The sequence below is a fragment of the Salmo salar genome, chromosome 18 (genome assembly GCF_965601325.2).
Source record: "Salmo salar chromosome 18, fSalSal1, whole genome shotgun sequence".
In the NCBI taxonomy this organism is placed as follows: domain Eukaryota; kingdom Metazoa; phylum Chordata; class Actinopteri; order Salmoniformes; family Salmonidae; genus Salmo; species Salmo salar.
Genome location: NC_138308.1, coordinates 99,829,333 through 99,842,529, shown reverse-complemented (window position 1 = coordinate 99,842,529; position 13,197 = coordinate 99,829,333). Strand labels below are relative to the sequence as shown.

At 39.6% G+C, this 13,197-nt stretch overlaps 1 protein-coding gene and 1 long non-coding RNA gene across 5 annotated transcripts in view; one reads left to right on the top strand and one right to left on the bottom strand.

The window, feature by feature from the left end:
• The window catches only part of LOC106583397 (butyrophilin-like protein 2), a 428,110-nt gene that overhangs the window by 264,654 nt on the left and 150,259 nt on the right, over positions 1-13,197 (top strand). The gene's annotated exons all lie outside the window — the stretch shown is intronic.
• LOC106597706 (uncharacterized) lies at positions 8,836-10,444 on the bottom strand. The gene is made up of 3 exons (XR_006763221.2): positions 10,289-10,444; positions 9,948-10,022; positions 8,836-9,563 (listed from the first exon to the last, which is right to left on the bottom strand). It is a non-coding gene; the product is annotated as an uncharacterized LOC106597706 (long non-coding RNA).

Sequence of the window (13,197 nt, the reverse complement as noted above, 5' to 3'; positions counted from 1 at the left end):
ATACTGAACAGCTGTATCAAACTGTCATGGAACACCCTCAAGGTTTAACATTTACAAAGGAACACGACAGGGTTGTCCAATCTCACCTTTTTTATTTTTGTTAGTTTCTCAAATGTTATGCTCATTAGTTTATCAATGTCAATTTGAAGGCATTACATTCCAGGCCAGAGAGATCAAGATATCCCAACTGGCGGATGACACCTCACTTTTTTTTGGAAAAATGTGTCACAAACTAGATTATCATTGGTTGTTGTGAAGCAGTTCTCCAAAATCTCAGGTTTGGTTTTAAATCTTTCCAAATGTGAGTTGTTTATTCTGTAAGGAGCTGTCAAATCCAGCAGATTGTAACATCTCTGAAAAAGATACTGTAATCTACCTCGGTGTAAACATCACCAAAAATCTTAAGGCTGTGGATGATCTTCATTTGAACCCTGTAATTGAATCTGTCAAAAAAGAAATGATCCTCATAGTTAGGGAGGGATTTAGGTCTTCAAGGAAGGGTGCTTTTATCCAAAGCTGAGGGGCTCTCGTGCATCCTTTTCATCTTTTGACATTCCCAAGTCCACTTCCTGTACCTTTAGACAGGCTATTATACAACTGCATGTGGAAAAACAAGCCACATAAGATAAAAAGCAATGAACAAAAAGCACAACAGGGTTTGTGATGGCCGTCTAAATGTCTTAGAATTCACTCTCTCTCTCTTCAAAAGTCAACTGGGCTAAAAGGCACTTAAAAAATCCTCATAGTTTCTGGAATATTGTACCTCATTTTGTTTTTCAGAAGCTCAGAGGGCTTAATTATAAAAAAATTTACTACAATGTCCCTATATTGTGGGTAAACTTCCTGTGAAATTGGCAGCTTTTCACAAGCAGGCTTTAATGTGCTGGGCTTTGCTGTATAATCACAACTTTTCACCCCATAAATGTTTTATATGGAACAATGGGTCGATTATTACATAGAAACAAGATGTTATTTTACCGTAACTGGTTCTCTAAAAACATTGTCCTTGTCAGCCAATTAGTTAGTATTAGAAGGAATCTATTTATGCGGAGAGAATTTATGGAAAGATACAACTTTGAGGTTTCAAGCAAGGAATATGACGCTGTTATTAAAGATATACCTAGTGGGATAAAATCTTTACTTCAGATTAATGAATATTTTGGAATATCTCCTATTGTAAGCGATATCCAGGTGAATGGCATAGGTCTACTAGATACGAAATTCAACAATCGTTTATTAAGGGATATTTTCTACAGGAAGTCTATTCCCTCTGCAATATTTTGTTGGGCTTCATCGTTTGATGTAAACTGGCGCCGTGCTTGGCTCACTCCACACACATTTATGGTGACCAATAAAGTAAAGGAGATCTCCTTTAAGATAATCCATAGATTCTATCCGTGTAATAGCTTGATTTCTAAATACATACCTGATGGTACCAGTGAAGGCAGTTCTTGTGATCTAGAAACTGAATCTATTGAACACTTATTCTGTAATTGTTTATATAGTGAAGTGTTCTGGACTGATGTAAAACTATATCTTGGCCTCAAAATGCAGACAATTATATTATATACAACCATTGAAATTACTAAGTTTGACATGTTATTTTACTGAATGTGAGTGTAATAATCTATATTTTATTAGGAAACAAATTCTTACACAAATCAAAATTTATGAAGAAAAAGCGCCTTAATTTTTGTTAAATCTGATTTGCAAAACTATTTAGAATCGTTAAAACAAAATGTTACAAAAATATATTTGCTACTTGTCTGTATTTGAATTGATATAATGTGGATTTTAAATCATTAAAATTGTATTTTTCTCTCCCTTATTTCTCTGTGGAATCCCTCTGGCTGTTCTGTTTGTGTTTTGCATGTTACTGTTTAATACAATAAAAAAAATGTGAAAAAAATATCTGTTCACAACAGGGGGGAAGATGTGGCGCGTAGTGATGACGTCAGACCGTCTACTTAAGTAGCCAATAGAAAAAGCCTGTCTAAAAAGAAGTTGAACCATTGGTTGCAGAGGGATTTATCCTTGAAAGGTCGAGTATTGCTTTCTAAAGCTGAAGGTATCTCCAGACATACTATTGCAGCCCAGTCCCCCCTGCATGCAGCCCAGTCCCCCCTGCATGCAGCCCAGTCCCCCCTGCATGCAGCCCAGTCCCCACTGCATGCAGCCCAGTCCCCCCTGCATGCAGCCCAGTCCCCCCTACATGCAGCCCAGTCCCCTACATCTTGACAACCAAATAGGTAAAGCAGTTGACCAGGTGCTTTTCAACTTCATCTGGAAAAATCACATTATATTAGTAAATCTGTTATGAACTAATTTGAATATTGTGGTCTACATTTTTTAGATTTTCCTACTTTGAATAATAGTTAAGATAAATTTGGCTAAACATTTCTGAAAGAATCCAACTTCAATTTGGAATTTCATACCGCATATCTTCTCCCTCAATTCTGTTACTTTGTAACATTGATAAGATTCCTGCTAAATGATCTGCTTTTCATAGACCAGTATTTGTCACGTTCGTCGTAAGGAAGATGGGACCAAGGCGCAGCGGGAATGTGTATGCTCATCTTCTTTATTTAGAAGAAAACCAAAATAAAACTTAATCAAAAAACAACGACGAGAAACAGTCCTGTGAGGCACACAGCTACACATGGAACAACTACCCACAAAAACCCATGGAAAAACACCCCTACTAAATAGGACCTTCAATTAGAGGCAATGAGGAACACCTGCCTCCAATTGAAGGTCAACCCAATAAACTAAACAGAAATAGAAAAACTAGAACGAACATAGAACATTAACCAAAAAACCCCGAAACACATAAAACAAACACCCCCTGCCACGTCCTGACCAAACTACAATAACAAACAACCCCTATTACTGGTCAGGACGTGACAGTATTCTTAGCATAGTCGTTAATATATCAACATGTTTTTCCCCTCATAGGTATTTAATTTGGAACTTAAAGGACATTTGTATAGAAACAAATTCTTTATATTTTAAGAACTAGTTCAGTAATCACATCAACTTTTTAATGCAGAAGGCAATTATGAGGATTTATCTCGTAACTACATAATTGAGTATCTCGTTACAATATCTCTGTAACACCTAGAGAGTTCTCCATAGTCTCTGATGCTGTAACATCTAGAGAGTTCTCCATATTCTATGATGCTGTAACATCTAGAGAGTTCTCCATAGTCTTTGATGCTGTAACACCTAGAGAGTTCTCCATAGTCTATGATGCTGTAACATCTAGAGAGTTCTCCATATTCTATGATGCTGTAACATCTAGAGAGTTCTCCATAGTCTCTGATGCTGTAACATCTAGAGAGTTCTCCATATTCTATGATGCTGTAACATCTAGAGAGTTCTCCATATTCTATGATGCTGTAACATCTAGAGAGTTCTCCATAGTCTTTGATGCTATTCCATCTGGAACTCTCATGTTATTTAGAGGTGTAGCCAGACCTCACCTTGTTGACCTACCTTCGCTTAATCCAGTTGACTCTCCAATAGGGAAAATGTGTTTCTCCTTGCTCCCGCAGAACAACAGGGATATTGTATCTATTCCTTATGTCACAATTTACTGGAATACATTGGTCACTAATATCTGTTGGGAAAAAGTCTGGTTATTACCACACAAATACCTGCTTGTTAACCAGGTCAAAGAGATCTCTTTCAGAATGATCCGTAAGTATTACCCTGCGAATCATTACCTGAAGAAACTCAAAAAAGACATTAACATTAATTGTACTTTTGTGTTGAGCATCCAGAAACAGTTTTGCATTTATTTTGGCTTTGTCTACATGTAAAACAATTATGGAAAGAAGTTTTATAATTGTTAATATTCTTGATGACTTTTGTTTTTTATGGGAGAATGTGCTGCTCGGTTTCCTTAACCATAATAAAGATAAAGAAAAACAATTTTACCTCATAAATCTAAATGTGCTAATGGCAAAATGTCATATTCATAAATGTAAATTCACTAAGAAACCACTCTTCTGTGTTTTCTAGAAGGAATTGGATCAGTACATTAAGACCATTCAACATTATTCTAATCAGGAAGCTGTTAAAATAATCAATATGTGTGTTTCTTTTAAGGTCTTTGTATAATCTGTAATTTGTTGTACCCCCTAGCATGTTATCATTGTCTGTTTGTATACTTCTTGTATGTATACAGATTATTCTACATTATGAAAAAAAGCCTGTCTATCATGTTCATTGATTGGGTTAAGGTGAACCGTCACTCCAAAACTAGCGGACCAATGGAGACTCATTGTCTACGCCTCCCTCTAAACCCCGCCCTTCACGGAAAAATAATGCCAAAACTCTCAATCGAAAAGACTGGTAGTGAAAGCAAAGAAACAGACATCGAAAGCAAAGATACGAGTAGCGTAACCAAAAGGTAATACATGCAGGCAAGAGCATAGGCAAAATGTATTCAATAGGATTGGTTGCTGGGAAAGTTTAACTGAAAAAATGTTTGCATTCGTTTTCAAATATATTTTAAAATTATTTGTCATAGCGTTTTGCTCTCGCAGTAAAATTATTTGCTTACAAGTTTTGGGGGTTTTCCTTTTGATGTCTTATTGTTGTTTACAGTTCTATACATTTAGCTTCAATTGTTCGGTTTTTGATTTCAACATCCATCATTTTACCCGTCCTCTAAAATATGTTTACATTCTCAACTTTATTTTTCACGTTGACGATTTATGTTATTTTGAATTCAATACATATGGCATGAAATTGGCCCCTGGTCCCTGGCCTGCCGTTTCTCACGCAGGTACATTCATTATAAGTGATTCAAGGGAATTGTGTTTCGTGCCGCAGAGCGCTGGTCACTGGTGTGTTTTCAGTTGTTTGATTTACTCTCGTTGCAAAGACACTTCTGCCTCATTCGTGTGATTTGCTCAAATTAAATGATGACAAAGACTTTACTCAGTAGATCACATAGAATTCTATGGTCACTCCCAGTCAGGTCCACTTTGAGTGGTTGATATCCCATGTTTATATGTGCTGTGAGCAAAAGCCCGGGGGTGAGGTTATGTTAGATTTCACCGTGTATTGGCCATGTTGTGTGGTCTATCTGTGGTCAGAGAGCAATGTTCAAATACGTTTGATAGAGAAGTTCAAATCCTGTTTAAGTGTTCGCCACTCTGCTAGCTCAGTATTGCTCACTCACAGAGCTATGGCTAATTTAGGCTCCACATTACCTCCGTTAGGATTATGCACCTAACAGATTGGAAAATGAACCTAAAACAATATCAAGTGTCCTTTTCTTTTTTTTCTAATAGAATACAATTGTTTAAAAAAAAAAATATATAAAAATATATTTATATACTTTTCCCCAAAAAGTTATGAGGTCCAAAAGGCATGCATGGTGTGCATGACTATGCTAGCTAGATGTAGCCTTTAGCTCGATGCTTGGTGGCTTTTAAAGGGGAAACACTCGGATTTAGAACGACAGCCACATGGAGCTGGTCAAAGTGGCATTGTTGCATCACTGGCAGGAGAGAACAGTTTGGAACTCAAATCAAATGTATTTATATGGCCCTTCGTATTTACAGTTGATTTGTCAGTTGAGGACAAACCAATCACAGAGACAAACTGATATCTTTCCAACAGATAAGGAACTCACATAAAACGGCTGAATTTAGGAAGAGAAGCTCCGAGTCTGAGTTTATAACAGAGGATGAAATAACGTTAGTTAGGGAGCCGATAAACCGACTGAAGACGTGTTTGAGCCGATCGTTGGCCCAGATCAAAGAGTTCCATCTCGTAGCAACACAGACATGCCGCCTGAAACACCTCAGCTAGAGGGTCTGTGTAGCGGTGACACAATCTGGTGTGAGTGGGGATACCACCAGATAATGGGTAGAGTAGGAGTGTTGTAGAGAGATAATGGGTAGAGTAGGAGTGTTGTAGAGAGATAATGGGGATACTACCAGATAATGGGTAGAGTAGGAGTGTTGTAGAGAGATAATGGGTAGAGTAGGAGTGTTGTAGAGAGATAATGGGGATACTACCAGATAATGGGTAGAGTAGGAGTGTTGTAGAGAGATGGTGGGATACTACCAGGTTATGGGTAGAGTAGGAGTGTTGTAGAGAGATAATGGGGATACTAAAAGGTAATGTGTAGACTCGGAGTGTTGTAGAGAGATAATGGGGATACTACCAGATAATGGGTAGAGTAGGAGTGTTGTAGAGAGATGGTGGGATACTACCAGGTTATGGGTAGAGTAGGAGTGTTGTAGAGAGATAATGGGGATACTAAAAGGTAATGGGTAGACTAGGAGTGTTGTAGAGAGATAATGGGGATACTACCAGAAATAACGATGGTGATGTATGTACTCAGTAGAGGTGTCTGTAGTGTGTATGGATGGTGATACTACCAGGTTATGGGTAGAGTAGGAGTGTTGTAGAGTGATAATGGGGATACTACAAGATAATGGGTAGACTAGTGAGTGTGGTACTGACAGATGGTGGTGTATTACATCCAGTCAGAGGTTCCTGTCAGTCTGTCTGGATGGTGATGTATTACATCCAGGTCAGAGGTTCCTGTCAGTCTGTCTGGATGGTGATGTATTACATCCAGGTCAGAGGTTCCTGTCAGTCTGTCTGGATGGTGACTGTATTACATCCAGGTCAGAGGTTCCTGTCAGTCTGTCTGGATGGTGGCTGTATTACATCCAGGTCAGAGGTTCCTGTCAGTCTGTCTGGATGGTGATGTGTTACATCCAGGTCAGAGGTTCCTGTCAGTCTGTCTGGATGGTGACTAGCTGTGGCCATCTAGTGGAAAGGAATGATAACTACACTGGGCAGCTTGTTGTCAAAGGAGACTAATAATAAAAGCCATTTAGCAGACGCCTTTATCCAAAGCCACCTGGCTCCATGGTAGAGGAAACAGATCATAGAAACAGGATTATAAAAATTTGTCACGAGAATTTTCAATCCCAATGATTATAACTAACAATTATTTAATCTTTGACCATTCCCCGAGGTTTGAAAGACCCTGGGTTTAATAATAATTAGGCAAAGACTCAGCTTCTGCAAAAGGTTGGTTCTTTATTCAGAGAACGGTCTAAAAATCATATAAAACAGCCTTTTATAAATCTCCTACAAGCGCCTCTGTTCCTCCCTGAGTGGAGGAACTGTATCTCCTGTTCTTGGTCTCACAGTACCAAAACATGTCTGTTGTCAGTCCTTCTTTATCACACACAAACACAAAGTTCCCACTGTCTCCCAATATTCTAGTGTCATGTCTAAACACATTGTCTAAGCTTCTGTAACTATTAGGGTGGAATACTTTAGTCATTACTCTTAATGTCATTCAGATTCTCTTATCAGTACTTTAAATATATAAATTCCCTTATCACTCACCTTTAAACATATAAATACCCTTATCACTCACCTTTAAACATATAAATACCCTTATCACTCACCTTTAAATATATACATTCCCTTATCACTCACCTTTAAACATGTAAATACCCTTATAAAAAATACAGTCAATTACAGGGTTATTAAGGTGTTTTTACATGTTCCAATGAAACAAGAAGAGCATTCACATGAAAGGCTTGTGAGTGCCAGTCTTTTCCTCATGCACCAGATCAATAGACAAACAACAGTAGCATACCTTAAAGGGGCAATCAGCAGTTGATACATCCATTTTTGCACTTGTAAATGAATATGTAACCATTGATTGTTGAAGAATATAACTTATAAATGCCTCATGATCTTTGTTCAACTGTCACACTCCATGAGAACCCCAAATATAAACTTATTTTACTACAAACATGGTCAATGGAAACAAATACTGTATAGCCTCATAAGATGGTTATAACTATAATGTTGATATCATGGATGGTCAGTCCTGTATAGCCTCATAAGATGGTTCTAACTATAATGTTGATATCATGGATGGTCAGTCCTGTATAGCCTCATAACATGGTAATAACAATAATGTTGATATCATTGATGGTCAGTCCTGTATAGCCTCATAACATGGTTATAACAGTTCAACACCATTAAAATAGAAACATTTCAATAAATGGTTTTATCAGTCTTGTTCACAGGAAACTGAGGGGAGGAGCCTCACAACAATGGCTGGAACGGAAACCATGGAAACCACATGTTTGATGTATTTGATACCATTCCACTGATTCCTCTTCAGCCATTACCACGAGCCCCTCCTCCCTAATTAAGGTGCCACCAGCCTCCTGTGGTCCTGTTGATATACCTGTGATTATCAGGTACTGGACATAAGAGGGTCTGTAACAGATTCTAACAGGAGACCTTAGTCCATCGTTCCATTCAATTCAACACTATCAATACCTGAGGGGGATTAGAAAGACATTGTTTATGGGGAACACATATATAGAATAACCAGGAAATGGATATAAACCCATAATACAAACATGGGTAGTAAAACTTCAAAAAGTAAAGAACTAACTACTGAAAGTGGATTATAGAGTAGTGACCAACACGTTGATCAGAGGACTCTGTCTCACCAAGATTCATATCACTCAGTTATATACTCAGAAACTCAGCTTTGTTAGGAGGGATAGGTCTCTATAGAAAGTTACTGTCTCTCTATAGTAACTCAGCTCTATAGTTATAGTCTCTCTATAGTAACTCAGCTCTATAGTTATAGTCTCTCTATAGTAACTCAGCTCTATAGTTATAGTCTCTCTATAGTAACTCAGCTCTATAGTTATAGTCTCTCTATAGTAACTCAGCTCTATAGTTATAGTCTCTCTATAGTAACTCAGCTCTATAGTTATAGTCTCTCTATAGTAACTCAGCTCTATAGTTACTGTCTTCTCTATAGTAACTCAGCTCTATAGTTATAGTCTCTCTATAGTAACTCAGCTCTATAGTTATAGTCTCTCTATAGTAACTCAGCTCTATAGTTATAGTCTCTCTATAGTAACTCAGCTCTATAGTTATAGTCTCTCTATAGTAACTCAGCTCTATAGTTATAGTCTCTCTATAGTAACTCAGCTCTATAGTTATAGTCTCTCTATAGTAACTCAGCTCTATAGTTACAGTCTCTCTATAGTAACTCAGCTCTATAGTTATAGTCTCTCTATAGTAACTCAGCTCTATAGTTATAGTCTCTCTATAGTAACTCAGCTCTATAGTTATAGTCTCTCTATAGTAACTCAGCTCTATAGTTATAGTCTCTCTATAGTAACTCAGCTCTATAGTTATAGTCTCTCTATAGTTATAGTCTCTCTATAGTAACTCAGCTCTATAGTTATAGTCTCTCTATAGTAACTCAGCTCTATAGTTATAGTCTCTCTATAGTAACTCAGCTCTATAGTTATAATCTCTCTATAGTAACCCTATAGCACATAGTTAAATTCTGTAGTAACTCTTCCTCCCCTCTCCAGATCATCCAGATCATCCTTCTGTGGTCCAGCAGCCAGTAAAGGCTTCATCTCAGGAGCAGACTTCCTCCCTGGACCAGGAGCCAGACTTCCTCCCTGGACCAGGACCAGACTTCCTCCCTGGTATAGACTCCATCTCCATCCCTTCAATCCCCTCAGACTCTATTAAAGACAGAAAGGATGAAGGAACAACATCAGAATAAACTGACCAGACAGAGAGAGAGACAGATAGAGATAATAAACTGACCAGACAGAGAGAGAGACAGATAGAGATAATAAACTGACTAGACAGAGAGAGAGACAGATAGAGATAATAAACTGACCAGACAGAGAGACAGAGATAATAAACTGACCAGACAGAGAGAGAGACAGATAGAGATAATAAACTGACCAGACAGAGAGAGAGACAGATAGAGATAATAAACTGACCAGACAGAGAGAGAGACAGATAGAGATAATAAACTGACCAGACAGAGAGAGAGACAGATAGAGATAATAAACTGACCAGTAATTCTAGGAAACATTAGAATCATAAAGACTGATTACTTTGGGAAGGAGTCTGTGTTTTCTGTTGACCACCTGGAGAGGTGGAGAGGGATTGGATGGTTTCTTCAGCTTTCCCTGAGGACAAGAACAGATAGTCAGAACCCACATGTTGGTGAGCAAACCTTAAAAACATGACAATGCACACACAGACACGCGTGAACACACACACACACACACACACACACACACACACACACACACACACACACACACACACACACACACACACACACACAACACACACACACACACACACACACACACACACACACACACACACACACACACACACACACACACACACACACACACACACACACACACACACACACACTACTTACTCAGCTCTTCTTTGAGTTCATCTGTAAAAATTAAATAAAGATAGTGAGAATTAAATAATCATTGAATCATGAGATTTATACACTACATGACCAAAAGTATGTGGACACCTGCTATTATCTAACATTAGGTAGAAACACTACATGACCAAAAGTATGTGGACACCTGCTATTATCTAATGTTAGGTAGAAACACTACATGACCAAAAGTATGTGGACACCTGCTATTATCTAACATTAGGTAGAAACACTACATGACCAAAAGTATGTGGACACCTGCTCATTGAACATTCCAAAATCATGGACATTAATATGGAGTTGGTCCCCTTTGCTGCTATAACAGCCTCCACTATTCTGGGAAGGCTTTCCACTAGATGATGGTACATTGCTGTGGGGACTTGCTTCCATTCAGCCACAAGAGCATTAGTGAGGTCTCCCTCTCTCTCTTCTCTCAGAGGACCTGTGCCCTAGGACCATGCCTCAGGACTACCTGGCCTGATGACTCCTTGCTGTCAACAGTCCACCTGGTTGTGCTGCTGCTCCAGTTTCAACTGTTCTGCCTGCGGTTATGGATCCCTGACCTGTTCACCGGATGTGCTACCTGTCCCAGACCTGCTGTTTTCAACTCTCTAGAGACAGCAGGAGCGGTAGAGATACTCTGAATCATCGGCTATGAAAAGCCAACTGACATTTACTCCTGAGGTGCTGACCTGTTGCACCCTCGACAACCACTGTGATTATTATTATTTGACCATGCTGGTCATCTATGAACATTTGAACATCTTGGCCATGTTCTGTTATAATCTCCACCCGGCACAGCCAGAAGAGGACTGGCCACCCCTCATAGCCTGGTTCCTCTCTACCCAGTACAGCCAGTAGAGGACTGGTCACCCCTCAGAGCCTGGTTCCTCTGGTCTACCCAGTACAGACAGTAGAGGACTGGTCACCCCTCAGAGCCTGGTTCCTCTGGTCTACCCAGTACAGCCAGTAGAGGACTGTTCACCCCTCAGAGCCTGGTTCCTCTCTACCCAGTACAGCCAGTAGAGGTCTGGTCACCCCTCAGAGCCTGGTTCCTCTGGTCTACCCAGTACAGCCAGTAGAGGACTGGTCACCCCTCAGAGCCTGGTTCCTCTCTACCCAGTACAGCCAGTAGAGGACTGGTGACCCCTCAGAGCCTGGTTCCTCTGGTCTACCCAGTACAGCCAGTAGAGGACTGGTCACCCCTCAGAGCCTGGTTCCTCTGGTCTACCCAGTACAGCCAGTAGAGGACTAGTGAGGTTGTCATAAGCAAGGGAAGGTAAGGGACAGACGCAGCGGATATAGTGCTCATCTTTGTTCTTTATTTAGAAAAACAAAATAAACAGACAACGAAACAGTTCCGTTCCAGGAAACCCAAAGGAGAAAAGGGCTGCCTAAGTATGGTTCCCAATCAGAGACAACGATAGACAGCTGCCTCTGATTGGAAACCATACTAGGCCAGTCAAAGAAAAAGACAACATAGAAATATAACACATAGAATGCCCACCCCACATCACACCCTGACCTAACCAAACAGAGAAAAACATCTCTCTCAGGTCAGGGCGTGACAGCGTATTCCTCCAAAGCTCAGTTGTCCTGAGTCTGCATAACTCTGCCAGGACCTAGGATCAAGGGAGACACTCAAGTGTTTTAGTACTATATCTCTTGACACAATGATGAAAATAATCATGGCCTCTAAACCTTCAAGCTGCATACTGGACACTATTCCAACTAAACTACTGAAAGAGCTGCTTCCTGTGCTTGGCCCTCCTATGTTGAACATAATAAACGGCTCTCTATCCACCGGATGTGTACCAAACTCACTAAAAGTGGCAGTAATAAAGCCTCTCTTGAAAAAGCCAAACCTTGACCCAGAAAATATTAAAAAACTATCGGCCTATATCGAATCTTCCATTCCTCTCCCAAAATTTTGAAAAAGCTGTTGCGCAGCAACTCACTGCCTTCCTGAAGACAAACAATGTATACGAAATGCTTCCGTCTGGTTTTAGACCCCATCATAGCACTGAGACTGCACTTGTGAAGGTGGTAAATTACCTTTCAATGGCATTAGACAGAGGCTCTGCATCTGTCCTTGTGCTCCTAGACCTTAGCGCTGCTTTTGATACCATCGATCACCACATTCTTGTAATGAAAATTATATGATTACAGGTTTGACTAAATGATTTCACCCTGAAAATGTATAACCGAGTGATTGTAAGATGGAGGTACTAATGTGTGTGTGTGTGTGTGTGTGTGTGTGTGTGTGTGTGTGTGTGTATAGGAAAAGTTTAAGCTTAAGGATTTAGCAATGTAAGCAAGACATTCAAGGAAAATGGGGAACTGTTAACAGACAGCAGACAACTTGTGATCACTGTGAAACTGATAACAGGAAGAAGGTCTCCCCACCCAGGGAGGGGAGAAACCTTTAGGCTTGCAGTAGATTACAGTGCCTTGCGAAAGTATTCGGCCCCCTTGAACTTTTCGACCTTTTGCCACATTTCAGGCTTCAAACATAAAGATATAAAACTGTAATTTTTTTGTGAAGAATCAACAACAAGTGGTACACAATTATGAAGTGGAACGAAATTTATTGGATATTTCAAACTTTTTTAACAAATAAAAAACGTAAAAATTGGCCGTGCAAAATTATTCAGCCCCTTTACTTTCAGTGCAGCAAACTCTCTCCAGAAGTTCAGTGAGGATCTCTGAATGATCCAATGTTGACCTAAATGACTAATGATGATAAATAGAATCCACCTGTGTGTAATCAAGTCTCCGTATAAATGCACCTGCTCTGTGATAGTCTCAGAGGTCCGTTTAAAGCGCAGAGAGCATCATGAAGAACAAGGAACACACCAGGCAGGTCCGAGATACTGTTGTGGAGAAGTTTAAAG